Source organism: Stenella coeruleoalba, assembly GCF_951394435.1.
Source record: "Stenella coeruleoalba genome assembly, chromosome: X".
Taxonomy (NCBI): Eukaryota; Metazoa; Chordata; class Mammalia; order Artiodactyla; family Delphinidae; genus Stenella; species Stenella coeruleoalba.
In genome coordinates, this window is record NC_137152.1 from 92708874 (window position 1) to 92733410 (window position 24537).

Consider the following 24537-nt stretch of genomic DNA (forward strand, 5'->3'; position numbering starts at 1 on the left):
TTAATTAGGCTGAAACTATGGGACTGAAGCTCTTACCACAACCCTTCTCCCTACCTTTCCTCAGTGATCCATAACCCATACCTCATTCAGCCAGGGATTCAAAGTGTGAGATACGTCAGAGTGCCTGTTAGCCACAGGAAACAAACTACGAACTTTCATTTTTAAGAGTCTGGCCTTTTCCATTTTCTCTCATGATCAGTCAGTAGCTTCTCTCTGTGGATAACTCTCTACCTTCCTGTCCCAACCCAGTTATGAGAGACCTCTTCTCCTTATGCTTTCAAGTGGATGAACCCAATAGGATTATTTATGGATTTGCAGTCTTTTAAAACTTTCTTTAACAGACCTAGTATAAATCATGCTATGATGTCACCCTCCCTCCCCACATCTCACATCCCCATATCCCACTCTGAACATCCTTAAGTATATACACGGTCAGAGAAAAACATCAACAGCCATGGTTTTAAATACTTTAGAAAATAAGGCTATAGAGTAGGGTGTGTGTGTGTGTGTGTGTGTGTGTGTGTGTGTGTGTGTGTGTATGCGCAGAGTGAAAGAGAGAGAGAAAAAGAGAGCTATTCATGAAAGATCACTGAGCCAAGATTAAGAAAGTGGCTTTCTCTGCTGGGATTACCAGTGTGTCATTATGTGAACTCAGGTTAATGATTTAATTTCTTAGTTCATCTATTTCTCATTATTAAAATTGTAACTGGCAATGCCTTCTGCAAACTAGTTGGCTGCAGCTACCACAGCACTAGGCACAAATACATCACCCATTAATACCTGTAGATTAATGGACTGATCTATAAGGAAGTCATACATGGAAATGATGAGGGCATTTTAAATCCCTAGGATAAAAGCTTCCATTGCATTTAATGTGATATACCATACATCATAGTACTGTCCTTAGAATTCAAGATTTTCAGCATTTTAGTAATGAAACCTCTGAGAATGGCAGTCATGTTCTTTTCAACATTTTAGTATGTCAGTTTAATATGGAAGTACTCTACTCAGAAGTCATCTTAGGAAACCTGTGCAAAGAAAATGGGATGCTGAGATGCTTTTATGCTCAGCTGTAGGAACATATCTCACAGTGAGATAAAGTAATAACAGTGATTTCCTCGTGTGACTCATAAGCTGATACTGGTGACAGTTGTCCGAAAGTGTTCTACACATTGCTAGAATAACTACATAGCTTCTGTAACCATATTTACTGAATGCCAAATCACAATACATGATTTGATCAAGGACTTTTCCTGATTTATAAATATCTGTGAAAAGTCATGCAAAATTATTCAGATTAATATTGCATTCTATCATTCATGAATTACCTTTATTGAGAATAATAAAATTACAGGACATCTAGATTGTTTGTCCTGGACAATTTGGAACCAATTGTTATCATGTGTACAGTCAAGATGATTACTTTGAAGAGGACAAAATTCGCTGAAATCTAACAATGCTTGTATGTTTATATAAACACTAATCTTGCTGTTTTATAGTCATGCCTTGTATTTGTGTAAGAAGCCCTAAAAGAAAAGTAAAACAAAATGACTGAATATATTGTTTTTCTTTCCTACAGTTAATTGATTGTCACAGCAGGTAATAATTCATTGTTCCTCTGTGTTAGGAAAAGGTAGTTATTAATAGACTACAGTATAGCTGTTATTCAACCACACCTCTATACATCAGACAAAATGGCTTGGTGTACATCTATCATCTGGCATAATAGTGATCTTTGTCACTGAACTTTCACAAAAGATCAATTCAATTTTTTTTCAGGAAATATAGATATCCTGATTTCCCTTTGACATTTACATAGCTATAGAAGACCATTATCCCTGTGACAATACCTCTTTTTTAACTACCACTATCTTTAAAGAAAATAAAACATCCATAGTCCTTTTAACTTCCTTATTTAGAAGTCACAATTCAGCTTTTCTCTTTTTATCTCCAGCATATTAGATATTTTTTTCCTCTAAAGTGTTCTAACTTTTCCATATGCCCTGTGGTCCCCAAGTGAAATACTAGATTTCTTATTTTCAACAAGTTGAAGTCACTGCTGCTGATCATGCTTGTTTCTTTCTTTGACTATTTACCAACCTCAAGCCTGAGGAAGGTAGAGCAGAGATGGCTGACGATTCACAGGCCAGAAGAAACCATCTGGGCCTGCTTCTACATCTTTATGCTTGCCAAATTCATAGGCCCCTCAGGACTTTCCAGCCATTGAATTAGCCAATGTTTGGGAGTTTCCCCAGATTCAACTTGAATAAGGGGCAACTTTTCACAAACAAATTCGCAGCACCAGCAGGCTGATGAAAGATGTTATCCTCTCCAGTCTTCTTAACATTAAAGAGATTTAGTTTATATCCAAATGATGAACGTCTTAGAAAATAGATGGCTGTGGGTAGGGGAGTGAGCAAATCAAATCATTATTTGATTCTTTGTTATTACTTTCAGTCAAAATAGAATTGAGGGCCCTAGAAGTATTATTAGAAGAATGAAATAGGAAATGTATCTTATTAGCAGACAAACAATTTTATTCTGATATCACAACATTACCAATCAAATTTAAACCCAGTTCTCACCTAGTGAGTAGAAATGAACGTTAATTTTTTCTTGCAAATCTCTCTTCTCTAACACTGGAAAAAATCCAAGAGGGACTCTTTTCAGTTCTTTTTGCTAAATCATTCTGTCCTATTCTAATGCTGCCCCTCAAAGAGCATTGCAAAGAACCTCTTCAAAGAAGAGGAGAGCAGAAGTGAGCATACTTGAGACTGTGTTGCCATGTTAGCTCAGAATCATTTGAAAATGAAAACTAAACAAAAAATCAAGATAGGATTAGTGTGTCAGTAGTCATTAGGTGGCTACAAATGCTCAGTTTATACCTTCACAAAATCCACTACCTCCATCATTTTTTTGTTCAAAATGTATTGTTCCAGCATAAAAATAATCCAATGTAAGTGATAGTTTGTTCCCACCTCCCTGGAGCCTAATTTCCTGTGGTTGCTTCCTTGTTTGCAAGAAGACAGGACTAACTGATAGGTGTAAGACTGAATAGAAAAAGACTATTTATAAGTAGAATTGATTGCTATATAAATACCATAATTCTACTAAATAATGTACTCAAATAGTACTAAGTATTTGATATAAAATATTTTCAGGTTACTTAATGTTTTTAATCCTGAGGCTGTGTACATGAGAATCCAAAAATGTTTTGCAAGGTCAAATAATTTCGTAGCCTTCTCTAGATACATCCAGAGTGTTCCAAGTTAATGGATGGATGACAATGTGGTGTCATCGAAAGAACATGGGCTTTTGACTCAGACAGATGGCCTTTGGCAAGCTATTTAACTTCTCTGAGTTTTAGTTTCTTTCGGTGAAAAATATGTATCACTACTATTTCAAAGAGTTGCAGAGATGATTAAAGTAGAAAGTTTTTACAAAATATCCAGCACAATGCTTGGCATACACTAGGTGTTCAAGAAAAGGTATTCTTGAACATTTAAAATCTAATTTCCAGAACATTTAAAAAGGCACTTTAAAAAATGACAATTCTTATTGTCTATGTGTTTTCAGGTTATAAACTATGTTTGATAGTAATAATAACCCGTTGGATAGGAAGTGTAATTATTGTATTCTCATTTTACAAATGAAAAATCTGAGAACCTAATATATATGAAACTTACTCTAAGTAATTCAGTTAGTAAGTGGCAGAGTCAGAGCTAAAATGTGGTTCTTTATTCCCAGTTTACTGCTGCCTCAATGGTATAGAATAGCCATGAGTTTGGAGGAATTTAAATACAAATGTAAAAGGGAAAATATGTTACTTGCTATAAATAATTTTTTATTTATGATCCCCTGCAACTTCTAAGGAGAGTTGATCCTAAGGTCAGCCCTTTGTTAACAGAGTTATGCTATAATTGTGAAGCTAAAAGAATAAGAAAGAGCTCAATTGCTCTGCCTAAGAAAAGGGAAAATTTGTTGGGAAAACTGGACAGCTACATGCAAAAGAATCAAACTAGACTTCTTTCTCACACTATATACAAAAATAAATTAAAAATGGATTAAAGACTTAAATGCAAGACCTAAAACCATAAAATGCCTAGAATAAAATATAGGGGAAAAAACTCCTTGACATTGGTCTTTGCAATGATTTTATGGATATGACACCCAAATCACAAGGGACAAAAGCAGAAATAAACAAGTAGGTCTCCAAAAATTAAACAGTTTTTGCACCATGAAGGAAACTACCAACAAAATGAAAAGGCAGCCTACTGAATGGGAGAAGGTGTTTTCGAACAATAAATCTGATAAGGGGTTAATGTCCAAAATATGCAAAACTTCAGACAATTCAACATCAACAAACGACCAGATTAAAAAATGGGCATGGGACCTGAATAGACATTTTTTCAAAGAAGACATACAGATGGCCAACAGACACATGAAGAGATGGTCAAAATCTCTAATCATCAGGGAAATGCAAATTAAAACCACATTGAGATACCACCTCACAGCCATCAGAATGGCTGGTATCAAAAAAACAAGAAAAAAACAAGTGTTGATGAGAATGTGGAGAAAATGGGACCCTCACACACTGTTAGTGGGATTGTAAATCAGTGCAGCCACAAAGGAAAACAGTATGGAGGTTCCTCAAAAAATTAAAAATAGAACTACCATATGATCCAGCAGTTCCACTTCTGGGTATTTACCCAAAGAAAACAAAAACACTAATTTGAAAAGATATGCACACCAGTGTTCATTGCATCATTATTTATAATTGGAAAGATATGGAAGCAACCTAAGTGTCCATTGATAAATGAATGGATGAAGATGTGGCATGTATGTGTATATGTAGAATATTACTTAGCCATTAAAAAATGAAATCATGCCATTTGCAACAACATGGATGGATCTGGAGGATGTTATGCTAAGTGAAATAAGTCAGAGAAATACAAATACCATATGATCTCACATATATGTGGAATCTAAAAAACAAAACAAAATGAAAACAAACTCGTAGATAGAGAACAAATGAGTGGTTGCCAGAGGGAAGGGAACTGGGGTGGGGGAAAAGGTGAAAGGGATTAAGAGGTACAAATCTCTAGTTACAAAGTAAATAATCCATGGGGGTGTAATGTATAGCATAAAGCATATGGCCAATAATATTGCAGCAACTTTGTATGGGGACAGATGGTTTCTAGACTTATCATGGTGATCACTTCATAATGTAGTCAAATGTCAAATCACTATGTAGTACACCTGAAACTAATATATTATTCTAGGTCAACTATATTCCTTTTTTGTTTGTTTTTCTTTTTTCTTTTACTTTTTATACAATTTTTAAAGGTTACTTTCCACTTACGGTTATTATAAAATTTTGGCTATAGTCTCCATGTTGCACAATATATCCTTGAGCCTATCTTATACCCAGTAGTTTGTATCTCCCATGTCTCCACCCCTATAATGCTCCTACCCCACCTCCCCACTGTTAACCACTAGTTTGTTCTCTATATCTGTGAGTCTGCTTCATTTTTGTCATATTCACTATTTGTTTTATTTTAGATTGCACATATAAGTGATACCATACAGTATTTGTCTTTCTCTGTCTGACTTTGACAGAGAATAATGCCCTTTGCATAATGCCCTCCAAGTTCATCTGTGTTGCTGGAAGTGGCAAAATTTTGTTCTTTCTTTTGGCTGAGTAGTATTCCATTGTATATATATATATACCACATCTTCTGTGTCCATTCATCTGTTGATGTACACTTAGGTTGCTTCCATATCTTGGCAATTGTAAATAATTCTACTATGAACATTGGGGTGCATATATCTTTTCAAATTAGTGTTTTTTGGGGTTTTTTGATATATACCTAGGGTAGAATTGCTGGGCAACTATACACCAATAAAATGGATAAACTGGAAGCGTGGACAAATTCTTACAAAGGTACAATCTCCCAACACTGAACCAGGAAGAAATAGAAAATTTGAAGAGACCAATTACCAGTAATAAAGTTGAATTGGTAATTAAACTCCCAACTAACAAACATCAAGGACCATGTGGCTTCACAGGTGAATACTACCAAACATTTAGAGAAGAGTTAAAACCTATCCTTCTCAATCTATTCCAAAAAATTGCAGAGGAAGGGATACTTCCAAACTCATTCTATGAGAATCAGCATCACCCTGATACCAAAACCAGACAAAGATCTCACAAAGAAAGAAAATTATAGGCCAATATCACTGATGAACTTGAATGCAAAAATCCTCAACACAGTACTAGCAAACCGAATGCAACAATACATTAAAAGGATCATACACCATGATAAAGTGAGATTTATCCAGGGATGCAAGAATTTTTCAATATCCACAAATCAATCAGTGTGATAACACCACATTAACAAACTGAACAATAAAAATCATATGATCATCTCAATAGATGCAGAAAAAACTTTTGATAAAATTCCACATCCATAATAAAAACTCTCCAGAAAGTGAGCATAGAGGGAACACACCTCAACATAATAAAGGCCATGTACGTTAACCATATTTTAATTAAAAAAAAAAAGAAGGAAAAGGGAGAACTGTTGGGGGTTAGTTGTGCTTGATTTTGGAGGCCAAAGCCAGGCGGGCAGACGAGCTGAACTATGGGTCTGAGGGATAAGGGTGCCGGTGTTGAAGGGGAACTTTGGAGGAACGACAGAGATACCTCATTGATACTTTCTTATAATTTTGCTTTTGAGGTGTGATGTAACTCTAACCTCTGCCCCCCTAACAAATTATCAGCAAAATAGCAATTTCTTAATACTGCTAATAGGAAGATTTTGTCAGGATATAGAAAATGAAAAGATGTATTCTAGGGTTAGTTGGAATTTTTTCTATCCTCACCTGGCACTAGTAATATCTGGGTTACAAAAGAATAAATAACCATCTTTTAACCTTTACAGACAATTAAGGGTGCTTTTTAAAGGTCTTTGTATGTTCTATAGCAGATGCCATCAATTCCAATATGGCCAAACCTGTGATATAAGGAGTGAGGCAGACTGAGTGGAGGGTGCATGCCTCTTCTAAAGAGGACTGCCTCAACTCAGACCTGACAGATGGCTATGGTGCAGTCAAGAATATTTCCAGATCTTCAGATTTTTTTTCATAAAAAAATCAAAATAAAAACAACTGGTGATCTAAATATTATGTGTACTTTTGCGAATTTAAAATCTACCATATTTTTAAAACAAAAGGAAATAAACTAGCAAACATAAAATATGGTGCTGGCCAAACAAAACAATCTGCAAGCTGGCTCTGCCTCTGGGCCACCTGTTTATGACTTCTGCCAATATTCCCATTCTTTCACATGCTCCAAATTAAAATTGAGAAGCACTGGTATATATACAGCCTAAACACTTCAGACTAGTGTTTTATTAAGTAATTCTATGACCTTGGGTGAGTACCTCTCCTCTCTGCACTTTAATTTTCATGTGGAAAGTAGGAAAAAATCATTGTCCTTACTTCATAGGATTGTTTTAAGGATTAAATATATTAATGCATTGTTTTCTTCATTCACTTCCCATCCTTCTTCTAAAATCACTCAAAGTCTATATTTGCCTTTAGTTAATCTCTAACCAGTAATGTCATTGCTCACCAACAGTGGTGTTTCTAAAGAAGGAAGTCTTCTCTTTATGCCCTTTTATTTTAATCCCTAGCCCTAGTCAATAACCAAGTCATGTTTTTGATCACTATCATGTTTCTCCAAATTCTGCTAAAGACACAGGTAAATTTCTAACTGAACTCCAGTAGGATGTTATTTGTCAGTGTTCCTACTACATAATGCTGGGGAATTGAGCTTTTTGCAGGCACCACTTTAATCTCACTGATTTTGTCCTGAAAACTCTATACTTGCTCTTCATCTACTACTTAAGATTAAGACAATTTTCTTGTTTTCATTTTTTTCAGTTAAAAAAATGCTTATAAAATTTCAAATAATACAAGAAACTAAAACATTTTTTTAAAACAGTGAAATACTGCCAACCAGATATAACTACCACATTTTACCTGCTGTTTCACAATCTGCTTTATTCATGCATCATTGTGTTGTGGACATTTTTTCTAGTCAATGAATTTTACTCACAAATAAAACAGCATACTCAAGAATGAGTATTCATTTCAATATGCTCTCACCAGTGCTGGATATTTCAATTTTTTGTTTTATTCTTTCATCTTTGCAAGGCTCATAAAGGACAAATGATATCTCCTTGCTGGTTTTTTGTTTGTTTTATTATATATATTTTTTTATTTGTCTTCTGCATTTCCCTAATTGTTTGGTCAAAGATATTTTTATATATTTATTGACAAATTTTTGTTATGAATTGTCTGTTCCTGCTTTTTGCAAGTATTTCTATCAGAATATTCATTTTCTGTATTTATAAGAACTTTTTATATAACCCACTGTTTTACATAAATATTGCAAATATTTATCCAAATATTCCGCCTTTGTAAATTGCCTACCAGTTTCTAAACAAGCTGCTGAGCAACAGTGCTGTGATAAGTAAAACCATCATGTAGCCTTCACTATGTGCCAGGAACTGTTTTAAGTTAATTACCTGGATTGTCTCATGTAATCCTGTCTATAAGCTTACTATTTTTATTCCTATTTTCCCTTGAGTAAAATGAAATACAAAGGAGGTATGTGACTTGACCAAGTTTCCACAACCACTGGCTCTGCTCATATTTGAGACAGGGTAGTCTGGCTACACTCCATGCTCTTTTTTTTTTTAGCGGTATGCGGGCCTCTCACTGTTGTGGCCTCTCCCGTTGCGGAGCACAGGCTCCGGATGCGCAGGCTCAGCGGCCATGGCTCAGGGGCCCAGCCGCTCCGCGGCATGTGGGATCTTCCCGGACCAGGCCACGAACCCGCGTCCCCTGCATCGGCAGGCGGACTCTCAACCACTGCGCCACCAGGGAAGCCCTACACTCCATGCTCTTAATCACTGTCAAAGATAAATAAAGCCAGACACTAGTTAAAGAGGTAAGAACAGGTTTTATTCAGTAACACTATTACAGTAGGGAAAAAAACTTCAGCATGAACTGAATTCAACTTTGATTTATGCAAAAATGACTGGGCATTTTAAAGGGATAATGAGGGAATGGGAAGGAAGTATAGTGGGAGCTTGAGTAGAGTCAAGGAAGTGGAAATTTACAGAAAGTGGGAAAGTGGATTGGTTAATGTAATTATGTCATCTTGGTTTGTTAATTGGCACTTATCAAAGTTAGGCTCCTACACTCTCACATAGATCAGGAGATAGGAGCCCTATCTTCAGGGGTTGGCTGGAACAAACAATAAATTCTTTTGGCAGCCTTGAGCTTTCCCAAGCAGGAACTTAAGGGGGCTGGAGTCATCATCCTAGAGATGCAGCCTTGAGCTGTTAGCAACTATGGTAGTGTTTTTTGAACTCTTTTAATGGGTGGAAGCTGTGAAAAACATCACTTGTGCAATTTGTGTACACTAGGTTGAGGCCAAGTTAATAAGAAGGCTCAGAGGAGCCTGACTAGAGTTTAGCCAAGGAGAGAATCTTTCTCACTATTAATCATTGTGGTAAACCATACATAGCTAAGTTTAAGTATATAGTTCAGTGCAGTAGGTACATTCACATTTTTGGCAACCCTCACCACTACCCATATCTAGAACATTTTCATCATCCCAAACTGAAACTCTGTACCTATAAAGCAATAATTCATCATTTCTTCCTCCTCTCAGTACCTGATACCCTCTATTCTATTTTCTTTCTCTATAAATTAGACTACTCTAGTTACCTTTATTACTGGAGTCATATTTGTCCTTTTGTGTCTGGCTTATTTTACTTAGCATAATGTCTTCAAGGTTCAGTCATATCATAGCATGTGTCAGAATTTTGGTCCTTTACAAAGCTAATGTTATTCCATTTTATGTATATACCACCTTTTATTTATTCATTCATTCACCAATGGGTACTTGGAGTGCTTCCACCTTTTGGCTGTTACAAATAATGCTGCTATAAACATGAGTGTACAATATGTTTGAGTGCCTGTTTTCAATTTTTTGGAGTATATACCCAGAAGTGCAATTGCTGGATCATATAGTATTTCTTTTTTTTTAAATTGAAGTATAATTGATTTACAGTGTTGTGTTAGTTTCAGGTGTACAGCACAGTGATTCAATTATATATATAGACATATGCATATATATATATTCTTTTTCAGATTCTATTCCCTTATAGGTTATTATAAAATATTGGACATAGTTCCCTGTGCTATAAAGTATGTCCTTGTTGGTTATCTATTTTATATACAGTAGTGTGTATATGTTGATCCCAAATTCCTAATTTATCCCTCCCCCCTTTCCCCTTTGGTAACCATAAGTTTGTTTTCTATGTCTGTGGGTCTATTTCTGTTTTATAAATAAGTTCATTAGCATCTTTTTTTAATTTTTAGATTCCACATATAAGCAATATCATATGATACTTGTATTTCTCTGTCTGGCTTACTTCACTTAGTATGATAATTTCTAGGCCATCCATGTTGCTGCAAATGGCATTATTTCATTCTTTTTTTAATGGCTGAGTAATATTTCATTGTATACATATACCACATCTTCTTTATCCATTCATCTGTTGATGGATATTTTAGGTTGCTTCCATGTCTTGGCTATTGTAAATAGTACTGCAAAGCACATTGGGGTGTATGTATCTTTTCGAATTATGGTTTTGTCCAGATATATGCCCAGGAGTGGGATTGCTGGATCATATGGTAACTCTATTTTTAGTTTTTTAAGGAACCTCCATACTGTTCTCAATATTGGCTGTAATAATTTACATTCCCACCAAAAGTGTAGGAGGGGTCCTTTTCCTCCATACCTTCTCCAGCATTTATTATTTTTAGACTTTTTTTTTAATGGATGATCACAACAAAAGCAACAATTACCAAACACGAAACACACTCATATTATGTCATAATATTGACATTCAGTCCAGTAATCCTCCACTGTAACAGCTCCTTTACTTTGCAGTGAAAATTGATTTGTATATTTTTTGCCTCTGAGTCCTTGTGGGATTTTTTTTATTATTATTCAAACAGAAAGTCACAAAAATTGTAATCATCCTCATCAGTTCACTCAGTCCCTTGTAATTAATTTTTTTTCATCTTGATCTTTTGTTAGCACTTTTATGAGTTCATCAGTTTTCCATTAGCGTTCTGAAAATGCTTATTCATTCAGTTCAGCAGTATAGTCAGTTATCAGAAACCTGTACTTGTCAGAGTCTTTTCCATGAATTCCTTGAAGATGAAACCCTTTTATAGGAACACATTTGCAAAAGCATCAGAGAACACCCAGAACTGTCTGTAAATGACAAAAGACTTAAAAATGATCCCAGTTAAAGATTGATGAAAGTTCATAATAATGCAATTGACAAGGAAATTTAGTTATTTCTGAGATATACATTTTAAAGTAATAACTAGAATTATGACTTGTAGCGTTATACCAGAAGATATAAGATTTTTAGAAATTTCATGTAATGTCTGAAATATTTATATTAACATATTTCCATACAAATAACCAAAAAAAGTTTAGTATTAGTTGTTTTGTTTGTTTGTTTATACAGCAGGTTCTTATTAGTCATCAATTTTATAAACATCAGTGTATACATGTCAATCCCAATCGCCCAATTCAGCACACCACCATCCCCACCCCACCGCAGTTTTCCCCCCTTGGTGTCCACACGTCTGTTCTCTTCATCTGTGTCTCAACTTCTGCCCTGCAAACTGGTTCATCTGTACCATTTTTCTAGGTTCCACATACATGCGTTAATATACGATATTTGTTTTTCTCTTTCTGACTTACTTCACTCTGTATGACAGTCTCTAGATCTGTCCACATCTCAACAAATGACTCAATTTTGTTCCTTTATATGGCTGAGTAATATTCCATTGTTTATATGTACCACTACATCTTTATCCATTTGTGTGTTGATGAGCATTTAGGTTGCTTCCATGACCTGGCTATTGTACATAGTGCTGCAATGAACATTGGGATGCATATGTCTTTTTGGATTATGGTTTTCTCTGGGTATATGCCCAGTAATGGGATTGATGGATCATATGCTAATTCTATTTTTAGTTTTTTAAGGAACCTCCATACTGTTCTCCATAGTGGCTGTATCAATTTACATTCCCACCAACAGTGCACCCGCTCCAGCATTTGTTGTTTGTAGATTTTCTGATGATGCCCACTCTAACTGGTGTGAGGTGATACCTCATTGTAGTTTTGACTTGCATTTCTCTAATAATTAGTGATGTTGAGCAGATTTTCATGTGCTTCTTGGCCATCTGTATGTCTTCTTTGGAGAAATGTGTATTTAGGTCTTCTTCCCATTTTTGGATTGGGTTGTTTGTATCTTTAATATTGAGCTGCAGGAGCTGTTTATATATTTTGGAGATTAATCCTTTCTCCATTGATTCATTTTCAAATATTTTCTCCCATTCTGAGGGTTGTCTTTTGGTCTTGTTTATGGTTTCCTTTGCTGTGCAAAGGCTTTGAAGTTTCATTAGGTCCCATTTGTTTATTTTTGTTTTTATTTCCATTACTCTAGGAGGTAGATCAAAAAATATCTTGCTGTGATTTATGTCAAAGAGTGTTTTTCCTATGTTTTCCTCTAAGAGTTTTATAGTGTCTGGTCTTACATATAGGTCTCGAATCCATTTTGAGTTTATTTTTGTGTATGGTGTTAAGGAGTGTCCTAATTTCATTCTTTTACATATAGCTCTCCAGTTTTCCCAGCACCACTTATTGAAGAGACTGTCTTTTCTCCATTGTATATCCTTGTCCCCTTTGTCATAGATTAGTTGACCATAGGTGCATGGGTTTATCTCTGGGCTTTCTATCTTGTTCCATTAATCTATGTTTCTGTTTTTGTGCCAGTACCACATTGTCTTGATTACTGTAGCTTTGTAGTATAGTCTGAAGTCAGGGAGTCCGCTTCCTCCAGCTCTGATTTTTTCCCTCAAGACTGCTTTGGCTATTCGGGGTGTTTTGTGTCTCCATACAAATTTTAAGATAATTTGTTCTAATTCTGTAAAAAATGCCATTGGTAATTTGATAGGGATTGCATTAAATCGGTAGATTGCTTTGGGTAGTAGAGTCATTTTCACAATATTGATTCTTCCAATCCGAGAACATGGTATATCTCTCCATCTGTTGGTATCATCTTTAATTTCTTTCATCAGTGTCTTATAGTTTTCTGCATACAGGAAGGTTTTTCTCCTTCAGTTTGTTAATATGGTGTATCACGTTGATTGATTTGCGTATATTGAAGAATTCTTGCATTCCTGGAATAAACCCCACTTGACCATGGTGTATGAACCATTTAATGTGCTGTTGGATTCTGTTGCTAGTATTTTGTTGAGGATTTTTGCATCTATGTTCATCAGTGATATTGGCCTGTAGTTTTCTTTCTTTGTGACATCCTTGTCTGGTTTTGGTATCAGGGTGATGGTGGCCTCGTAGAATGAGTTTGGGAGTGTTCCTCCCTCTGCTATATTTTGGAAGAGTTTGAGAAGGATAGGTGTTAGCTCTTCTCTAAATGTTTGATAGAATTCGCCTGTGAAGCCGTCTGGTCCTGGGCTTTTGTTTGTTGGAAGGTTTTTAATCAGCGTCTCAATTTCAGTGCTTCTGATTGTTCTGTTCATATTTTCTATTTCTTCCTGATTCAGTCTTAGCTGGTTGTGCATTTCTAAGAATTTGTCCATTTCTTCCAGTTTGTCCATTTTATTGGCATAGTGTTGCTTGTAGTAATCTCTCATGATCTTTTGTATTTCTGCAGTGTCAGTTGTTACTTCTCCTTTTTCATTTCTAATTCTATTGATTTGAGTCTTCTTCCTTTTTTTCTTGATGAGTCTGGCTAATGGTTTATCAATTTTGTTTATCTTCTCGAAGAACCAGCTTTTAGTTTTATTGATCTTTGCTATCGTTTCCTTCATTTCTTTTTCATTTATTTCTGATCTGATCTTTATGATTTCTTTCCTTCTGCTAACTTTGGGGTTTTTTTGTTCTTCTTTCTCTAATTGCTTTAGATGCAAGGTTAGGTTGTTTATTCGAGATGTTTCCTGTTTGTTAAGATAGGATTGTATTGCTATAAACTTCCCTCTTAGAACTGCTTTTGATGAATCCTATAGGTTTTGGGTTGTCGCGTCTCCATTGCCATTTGTTTCTAGGTATTTTTTAAATTTCCTCTTTGATTTCTTCAGTGATCACTTCGTTATTAAGTAGTGTATGGTTTAGCCTCCATGTGTTTGTATTTTTTACAGATATTTTCCTGTAATTGATATCTAGTCTCATAGCATTGTGGTCGGAAAAGATACTTGAAACAATTTCAATTTTCTTAAATTTTCCAAGGCTTCATTTGTGACCCACAATATGATCGTTCCTGGAGAATCTTCCATGAGCACTTGAGAAAAATGTGTATTCTGTTGGTTTTGGATGGAATGTCCTATAAATATCAATTAAGTCCATCTTGTTTAATGTATCATTTAAAGCTTGTGTTTCCTTATTTATTTTAATTTTGGATGATCTGTCCATTGGTGAAAGTGGGGTGTTAAAGTCCCCCACTATGAATGTGTTAGTGTCGATTTCCCCTTATATGCCTGTTAGTATTTGCCTTATGTATTGATCTGCTCCTATGTTGGGTGCATAAATACTTACAATTGTTATATCTTCTTGGATCGGTCCCTTGATCATTATGTAGTGTCCTTCTTTGTGTCTTCTAATAGTCTTTATTTTAAAGTCTATTTTGTCTGATATGAGAATTGCTACTCCACCTTTCTTTTGGTTTCCATTTGCATGGAATATCTTTTTCCATCCCCTTACTTTCAGTCTGTATGTGTCTCTAGTTCTGAAGTGGGTCTCGTGTAGCCAGCAAATATATGGGTCTTGTTTTTGTATCCATTCAGCCAATCTGTGTCTTTTGGTGGGAGCATTTAGTCCATTTACATTTAAGGTAATTATCGATATGTATGTTCCTATTCCCATTTTCTAAATTGTTTTGGGTTCGTTATTAGAGGTCTGTTCCTTCTCTTGTGTTTCTTGCCTAGAGAAGTTCCTTTAGCATTTGTTGTAAAGCTGGTTTTGTTGTGCTGAACTCTCTCAGGTTTTGCTTGTCTGTAAAGGATTTAATTTCTCCATCAAATCTGAATGAGATCCTTGCTGGGTAGAGTAATTTTGGTTGCAGGTTTTTCTCCTTCATCACTTTAAATATGTCCTGCCAGTCACCTCTGACTTGCAGAGTTTCTGCTGAAAGATCATCTGTTAACTTTATGGGGATTCCCTTGTGTGTTATTTGTTGTTTTTCCCTTGCTGCTTTTAATATGTTTTCTTTGTATTTAATGTTTGACAGTTTGATTAATATTTGTCTTGGTGTATTTCTCCTTGGATTCATCCTGTATGTGACTTTCTGTGCTTCCTGGACTTAACTATTTCCTTTCCCTTATTAGTGAAGTTTTCAACTATAATCTCTTCAAATATTTTCTCAGTCCCTTTCTTTTTCTCTTCTTCTTCTGGAACCCCTATAATTCGAATGTTGGTGCGTTTAATGTTGTCCCAGAGGTCTCTGAGACTGTCCTCAGTTCTTTTAATTCTTTTTTCTTTATTCTGCTCTGCAGTAGTTATTTCCATTATTTTATCTTCCGGGTCACTTATCCGTTCTTCTGCCTCAATTATTCTGCTATTGATCCCATCTAGAGTAGTTTTAATTTCATTTATTGTGTTGTTCATCATTGTTTGTTTCATCTTTAGTTCTTCTAGGTCCTTGTTAAATGTTTCTTGCATTTTGTCTATTCTATTTCCAAGATTTTGGATCATCTTTACTATCATTATTCTGAATTCTTTTTCAGGTAGACTGCCTATTTCCTCTTCATTTGTTACATCTGGTGGGTTTTTATCTTGCTCCTTCATCTTCTGTGTGGTTTTCTGTCTTCTCATTTTGCTTATCTTACTGTGTTTGTGGTCTCCTTTTTGCAGGCAGCAGGTTTGTAGTTCCCGTTGTTTTTGGTGTCTGTCCCCAGTGGCTAAGGATGGATCAGTGGGTTGTGTAGGCTTCCTGGTGGAGGGAACTAGTGCCTGTGTTCTGGTGGATGAGTCTGGATCTTGTCTTTTTGGTGGCAGGTCCACGTCTGGAGGTGTGTTTTGGGGTGTCTGTGACTTATTATGGTTTTAGGCAGCCTCTCTGCTAATGGGCGGGGTTGTGTTCCTGTCTTGCTAGTTGTTTGGCATAGGATGTCCAGCACTGTAGCTTGCTGGTCGTTGAGTGAAGCTGGGCGCTGGTGTTAAGATGGAGATCTCTGGGAGATTTTCACCGTTTGATATTATGTGGAGCTGGGAGGTCTCTTGTGGACCACTGTCCTGAAGTTGGTTCTCCCACCTCAGAGGCACAGCACTGACTCCTGGCTGCAACACCAAGAGCCTTTCATCCACATGGCTCAGAATAAAAGGGAGAAAAAGTAGAAGGAAAGAATTAGTAGAAGTAGAAAGAAAGAAAGAAAAAAAAAGAAAGGTGAAGGGAGGGAGGGAGGGAGGAAGGAGGGAAGGAAGGAATAAAGAAAGAAAGAACATAAGGTAAAATAAATTAAAGATAAAATATAATAAAGTTATTAAAATAAAAAGTAATTATTAAGAGAAAAAAAGAAAAAAAATTAAAAAAAAAAAGATGGATAGAACCCTAGGACAAATTGTGGAAGAAAAGCTATATAGACAAAATCTCACACAGAAGCATACACATACACAGTCACAAAAAGAGGATAAGGGGAAAAAATCGTAAATCTTGCTCTCAAAGTCCACCTCCTCAATTTGGGATGATTCATTGTTTAAAGGAGGGAAGGAAGGAAAGAAAGAAAGAAAAAAGATAAAGTAAAAGAAAATAAAGTTATTATAATAAAGAATAATTATTAAGAAAAAAATTAAACAACAGAAAAAAACCAGACGGATCGAACCCTAGGACAAATGGTGGAAGCAAAGCTATACAGCCAAAATCTCACACAGAAGCATACACATACACACTCACAAAAAGAGGAAAAGGGGAAAAAAATCATAAGTCTTGCTCTCAAAGTCCACCTTCTTAATTTGGGATGATTCATTGTCTATTCATGTATTACACAGATGCAGGGTACATCAAGTTGATTGTGGAGCTTTAATCCGCTGCTTCTGAGGCTGCTGGGAGAGATTTCCCTTTCTCTTCTTTGTTCTCACAGCTCCCAGGGGCTCAGCTTTGGACTTGGCCCCGCCTCTGCGTGTAGGTCGCCGGAGGGCGTCCGTTCTTCGCTCAGACAGGATGGGGTTAAAGGAGCCGCTCATTCGGAAGCTGTGGCTCACTCAGGACGTGGGGAGGGAGGGGCACGGAGTGCGGGGCAAGCCTGCAGTGGCAGAGGCTGGCGTGACGTTGCACCAGCCTGAGGCGTGCCGTGCGTTCTCCCGGGGGAGTTGTCCCTGCATCCCGGGACCCTGGCAGTGGTGGGCTGCACAGGCTCCCCGGAAGGGGGGTGTGGATAGTGACCTGTGCTCGCACACAGGCTTCTTGGTGGCGGCAACAGCAGCCTTAGCGTCTCATGCCCATCTCTGGGATCCGCGCGTTTAGCCGCGGCTTGCGCCCGTCTCTGGAGCTCCTTTAAGCAGCGCTCTTAATCCCCTCTCCTCGTGCCCCAGGAAGAAAAAGTCTCTTGACTCTTCGGCAGCTCCAGACGTTTTCCCGGACTCCCTCCCGGCTAGCCGTGGCACACTAACCCCCTGCAGGCTGTGTTCACGCCGCCAACACCAATCCTCTCCCTGCGCTCCGACTGAAGCCCGAGCCTCAACTCCCAGCTGGGCCCGCCCCGGCGGGTGAGCAGACAAGCCTCTCGGGCTGATGAGTGCCAGTCGGCCCTGATCCTCTGTGTGGGAATCTCTCCACTTTGCCCTCCGCACCCCTGTTGCTGTGCTCTCCTCCACGGCTCTGAAGCTTCCCCCTCCGCCACCCGCAGTCTCCGCCCGCGAAGGGGCTTCCTAGTGTGTGGAAACCTTTCCTCCTTCACAGCTCCCTCCCACTGGTGCAGGTCCCGTCCCTATCCTTTTGTCTCTGTTTATTCTTTTTTCTTTTGCCCTACCCAGGTACGTGGGGAGTTTCTTGCCTTTTGGGAGGTCTGAGGTCTTCTGCCAGCGTTCAGTAGGTGTTCTGTAGGAGTTGTTCCACGTGTAGATGTGTTTCTGGTGTATCTGTGGGGAGGAAGGTGATCTCTGTGTCTTACTCTTCCGCCATGTTCCCAGAAGCCCCCCTTCAGGAGGCTTTTCAGTAGATTGGTCACAACTAAGATCTGGATGCAGATTTCATTAAGTATATTCATTGTGTGAAAATTCATTAAATTACATACATTTATGATTTGTGTAGTTTTATGTACATATATGTATATTGTGTATGTATATGTATATTTTACATGTATATGTATATATGTATACATATGTATATATATCATTTATAAAAATTCATCTGACATTATTTCTATATTTGGCATCTGGTGATGTTGAAAATCTAAGATAGCTCAATCACTTTTTTCCCTTGGTAAATGACTATAGTAGACACTTTGAGTCACCTACCCATTAGCCAATCCCCTTTCACTGCTTACTTGTTGTCAGAGTCCCATCTTTGATTATAGAGCATGGAAATGTAGAAAATCACTTCCCCAGTCTCCCTTATAGCTAGAGTGTAGTAATATGGCCTTGCTGAAGTGAAGAGATGTAAGGAGAATTTTGCTGGAGTGTTCTAAGAAAGAGTTTCCTCAGTAATAAAAGAGATAATTGGGCTGCCTGGATGCAGAGCAGGAGGCTGAGAGAGAGATCCTATCCACTTCCATCTGTTGCACAGGCCCCACTGTAGCTGTTGCACTATGCATGATCAGGAGAATCTAGTATACACCAGGAATCTGGCCAAGGAGGCTGAATGATAGGATGGAATTAATGAAGAAAGTAGCAGGGATAGATGTGGAGCTGACAGTTGAAGAAATAAATTTTCTATCTGTTGTATATAAAATTGTGATTGAAGCTAGAAGAGCCTCCTGGAGAATAATCAGCAGCATTAAACAGAAAGAAGAAACTAAGAAGGAGTAAACAAACTAAAAATCATCTAGGAATATTGGCAAATGGTCTAGATTGAGGTAAGGTTAATCTGTTGTTACAGTTTGGATATACCAGACAAACACCTCATTCTAGCAGCTAACACTGGCGATTCCAAGGTTTTCTATTATAAAATGAAAAGGAACTATCACAGGTATCTGGCTGAATTTGCCACAGGAAGGAGGCTGCAAAGAACAGCCTAGTAGCTTTAAAGCTGCTAATGATATTGCAATGACAGAACTTCCACCAATGCATCCCATTTACTTAGGGCTTGCTCTCAATTTTACTGTATTTTACTATGAAATTATTTTATTTTTATACAAATTTTAAAGATTACTTTCCATTTACAGTCATTACAAAATGTTGGCTCTATTCACCGTGTTGTATAATACACCCTTTGCCTATCTTACACTCAATAGTTTGTATCTCCCACTCCCCCAACCCCCTCCACTGGTAACCACTGGTTTGTTCTCTATATCTGTGAATATGCTTCTTTTTTCCTACTATGAAATTCTTAATTTCCCTGAGCATGCCTGCAGGTTGGCAAAATCAACTCTCGATGCAACTGCAGAGCTGGATATGCTGAGCGAAGAAAGCTATAAGGACTCTACACATCATGCAGTTGTTATGTGATAATCTGACACTATTGAATTCAGACATGCAGGGTGATGGTGAAGAGAAGAATAAAGAATTTTTGCAGGATGTGGAAGATGAAAATCAGTGAGACCTAAAAGCGAACAAGAAAAACCATCCCTAGCCACCCTATTCTTTCCCATCCCACCACGTAGGAAATTCCTCATGGTCAGTGAGAACCACCAAATCTGACTTCTACATTTGGTTTCAGAATTTAGGTTCTGCCCTGTTTTTTTTTAAAAAAAAAAAACAGTTTTCAAATGTTCTTAAAGGCAAGAGTGAATTTCTGTGCATTTTACTGGTTCCAGTTTTTCGGTTCTTTAAGACACTAATAGGACTACATACAGGCTTTTTCAGCACTACTGTATCATCTCTTGCCAGATGTGGCAGGATCACCATTAGAAATGGAAATTACATTCAAAAGCAATTAGACTTCTAGGTGATGCAAACATCTAAGAGAGAGGTTAATCACATTCTAGAGGCATAAGTGGTATCATTTTTCCTTTTTCTGGTTGTTTAAATTGAATTTTATACTGATGTTTAGAACTAATTGGGTGTTAGCTTGAGGTGGTTAAAGGTCTTTGGAGAGTTTGTTGTAATGGTCTTACTGTAAAAAAGTGCTTCAAACTCTGCTGAAATGTTGCTGAAAAGCATGATGCTGGTGACAGTCCAACGATCTGTGGCTGCTCATTGCCTGCTTTTACTCTCCCTCTGAAGCAGGTTAGCATCGAAGGTGGTATGGAAAAGGCTGCATGCCTGTTATATTCTTTGTTTCTTCTTCTTCCCTCTTCCCCTGGGGAAATAAGTTCCTCAGCCATTCAATCGCTTAACTTCTTTTGTTCAGTTTGTGTGCCTTGAAGTTAATTTGTACTACTGGATGTCTGACTGGATCCACAGATACAAAAAATCTGTATTGTTCTTACTGAAACACAGCATGGAATTAATATTAAACTTAAATGAAGCAAAACTTAATTTAAAATGTCAAATATTATTGCACCACGATCCTCTGTATTTCTAAAATAAAATCTCTAGTCAAATAAATAAGACAAATGAGGAGACAGTATCTACTCTCTATTCCTGGTTTTGGGTGTGGTTGTATGAGGACACGATGAGGGATGATGCAATAGCTAAGTGACCATGAGAGAACAAAACTGAAGACAAAAGTCTTACTGCTGCGGATGGTCATGTGAAAGGATACAAAGGGCCCATATCCTTGTGGATATCATTAAGCCACTGTACCAACTGGGAAACAGCCTCTTTCAGATTTCTTGTAATGTAAGTAAAATAAAAACAAAAACAAATGAAAAACCAACAAGAATTGAAACACCTATTTTTAAACCACTTTAAACTATATATTCCTTGTAGCCAAAAATATCTTAATGCTACAGCAAGTAACCTTATATCTGGGTAGGTATAATATTCCTTCTCCATCTCAAAAGTTATATAATGAGGGATATCTGGATTTTTTTGCCATTATAAATTTTTTTTGACAGTGAAGCCTTTTGCTTTGCAGACTCAGGACTTCTGTCATTTTTGGAAGATTTTCTTCTTTTAGACTTGTGAATATTTTTGTTGTTATTGCTATATATGTTTTCTTTCATCAGTCATATCAATTATCTAGAGTCTTGAATCCCCATTTTATGAATATCCTTTTTTTTCTTAATGGGTTTTCTTCTTTGTCCCATAATGCATTATCTGTTATGTATTTGCTCCTGTCTTCCATTCTAGTAGCTTAGTTTTTACTAGTAAAAAAAAAAATAGGCAATTTTCTACTTTAATTGCATTTTAACATTACTATTATATTTCCTCAATTTGTTTCCCTGGCCAACATAATACTGTCAGTTGTCCATTCAGTTTGAAAAATGGAGTTCTTTTCACACTTTCTTCTGCTTATATCCTAACAAATTATATTGGCCTCTCTGTAGTTGATTCTTAGTATATTCTTTTAATTTCATTCAAAATGTTTTATATCTGGATGATATTCCTCAGAGTTGTGTTATGCGATTGAGATATTGTCTTAATTTCAATGATACTTTAATCTTTCTTACCCTTTTTAAGCTCCCTTTGGGAAGGAGAGATATTATGAACCTAAACTTAAAATCAATTTCTTCCTTGAAATGTACCCTACTCTCTACTTTGGTTATTTTACAGTCATAATTAGTCTTTTGTCCATAAACAAAGTGAAGTTTTCTTGGCTACCACCTTAGAATCTTTGAATCTTACTTTTATAAACCATCTTTACTTTAGTTTACACTAAGTAGTTCTAAGAAGGAGAACTAAAGGTGTAAAATATAACAGAATATGAATTATTTAGTCTCAATATATTTTTCTTGTGAAACTTTCCTAATTTTTACATGATTTTGAAATTGATATTTTTACAATTTCACATGAGAGTAGGAGCTTATATTCTTGTCCATGTATACATTGTGTCTTTGTTTACATCATTTAATGGTTTATGGGGTGATGTTTAGTAAACCAATATAATTGAAACATAACTAAAAAATATGTTTCCACACAGTTACCTTGTAAGACCATACACATACTCTAGCATTATTGACATTGCTGTAAATCTGGGTGGATTTTAATTTTGGGAGCTGCTGTCAGAGCCAGTTGATGTATCACACAAGAAAATAACTTTCATTATCTTATAATTACACTTCAATTCAGATCTTAAAGAGTAATATGAGATTTGTTTTCTAACCTCTTTTTCTAGACTTGATTTTTGAATGCAATTTACACCTTTATGTTTTGTGTTCCTACTTGTGCTAGCATTTTCTCCTGTGCCATCTAGGGCAGTGTTTTTAAGATAAGTTCTTTAATCATAAGAACAAACAATGCCATGTATTATGCTATGGATATTAATGTAAATCACAAATATAAATTTTTAACATTAAAAAATTTTATTTCTGCATTAATGGTGTCTTACATAGCATCATAAGTATGTTCCTTACATAGTTAGAGAGTAGTGTGCTTTTTATTTCCAGCTGAAAAATACCAAAGAGGGTTTGCATCAAGGGAGAAATTTTCACGTTAGTGTCACATATTGTAGGATTTTATGTTTTGTTTGAATTATACTTGGAGGTCCAAGCCAACAAGCCAAAATACTGAGTTTCTCACTGTGGTTACTTTCAACTTTTCTTCCTTCCTTTCTTCCTCCTTTCCTCCCTCCTTCTCTATCTCTCCCTCCCTCCCTCCCTTCCTATTTCCCTTCCTTCCTTTCTTGTTACTTTCTTTAAGATATCAGTACATTCATTGTAGATATTTCTTAAAAATATCAGGTGGTTATAAATTAATCTTCTGTTTAGAAGATGTGAAGAAAAAAACATGTACACTTTTGGATTGCAAGAGTGATAGGGCATAGTAGAAAATTTGTGTACATATTGTGATTAAGAATAGGAAGATAGGGCTTCCCTGGTGGTGCAGTGGTTGAGAGTCCGCCTGCCGATGCAGGGGACGCGGGTTGTGCCCCGGTCCGGGAAGATCCCACATGCCGTGGAGTGGCTGGGCCCGTGAGCCATGGCCGCTGAGCCTGCGCGTCCGGAGCCTGTGCTCCGCAACGGGAGAGGCCACAACAGTGAAAGGCCCGCGTACCGGAAAAAAAAAAAAAAAAGAATAGGAAGATAACTATTAAGGTGACTGTGATAACCCAGTTAGGTTCGACTTCAAAGCTAATGGTGGAAGCATAGGTAGTCAAGTAAAATGGGGATGATTTGCTGACAAAACCATAAGACTAATTCCTGAGAGGGACAATCAATAGTTTAAATTAGAACATTCAATCAAATGTGGTTAAGCTGTGCTTGAACTTGGCTGTCAGTGGAGTCCTAGGGAATCAGATCTGGTGTGTAAGGTTATAGAAACAAGAGGCTTCAGAAAGTGGTGATTGACAATTTCAGATTTATTGTAGTAAGATATGTCTGTAGGTGGTATATTCAATTTTGAGTAAGAACCTTGAAGATGGAGGAAATATAGAGAAAGGTAATTAGCAACATGTAGAAAGTTTTTCAAGGCCCCAAACATGCTCTATTATCTAGTATTTAGGGTCCAAACAAGGCTTCACTTCCAATGAACAAATGAATAATCAGAAACCAAGACTTGTTCAGTAGCACAAATTGGACACATATGGTTTAAAAGGAAAGTTTAGGGATATTAGATATTTGACTTAAAGCAGCAGGACTAATTCAAAATCTCACTCAGTGATAGAGATATTTCTCCTTATGTACAGTTTGCCTTGGTCAGGGTTGATTCCAGATCCTGCAGGATGAAGATATAAGTGCCTATAAATGAGCAATACTAAGAGAGGATTATAAGATATGTGAGTTCCTGGAGATTAAGAACCCTATGGTTTTTTACCCTGTATATCTTACAATTTTATCACAGCCATTAGTAGGTGGCTATTGAATTGAAAACTATCTGACTTCACACAGAGCATTACTTGATGAGTTTTAATTAAATAATATTTTCTACATAATACATTTTTACAAGGTTGACTAGAGGCCAAATTGTAGAGGAAGTAAAGTTCTTATTGAAAGCATTTTCATACTGAGATAGCCTACCTATCTCTGGATGCCTGGAGACACTCAAGGCAGATCCCCTCTTTGAAACGTAGGCAAATTGAGTTTTTTCTTTTTTCTTTTCTTTTTTAACATCTTTATTGGAGTATAATTGCTTTACAATGGTGTGTTAGTTTCTGCTTCATAACAAAGTGAATCAATTATACATATACATATGTTCCCATATCTCTTCCCTCTTGC

At 36.7% G+C, this 24537-nt stretch overlaps 1 pseudogene across 1 annotated transcript; it reads left to right on the top strand.

The window, feature by feature from the left end:
• The first annotated feature begins 18988 nt into the window (after positions 1 to 18988).
• LOC307180635 (14-3-3 protein epsilon-like) lies at positions 18989 to 19910 on the top strand (annotated as a pseudogene). The gene is made up of 2 exons: positions 18989 to 19441; positions 19649 to 19910. The product of its transcript is annotated as a 14-3-3 protein epsilon-like (transcript).
• Positions 19911 to 24537: the final 4627 nt, after the last annotated feature.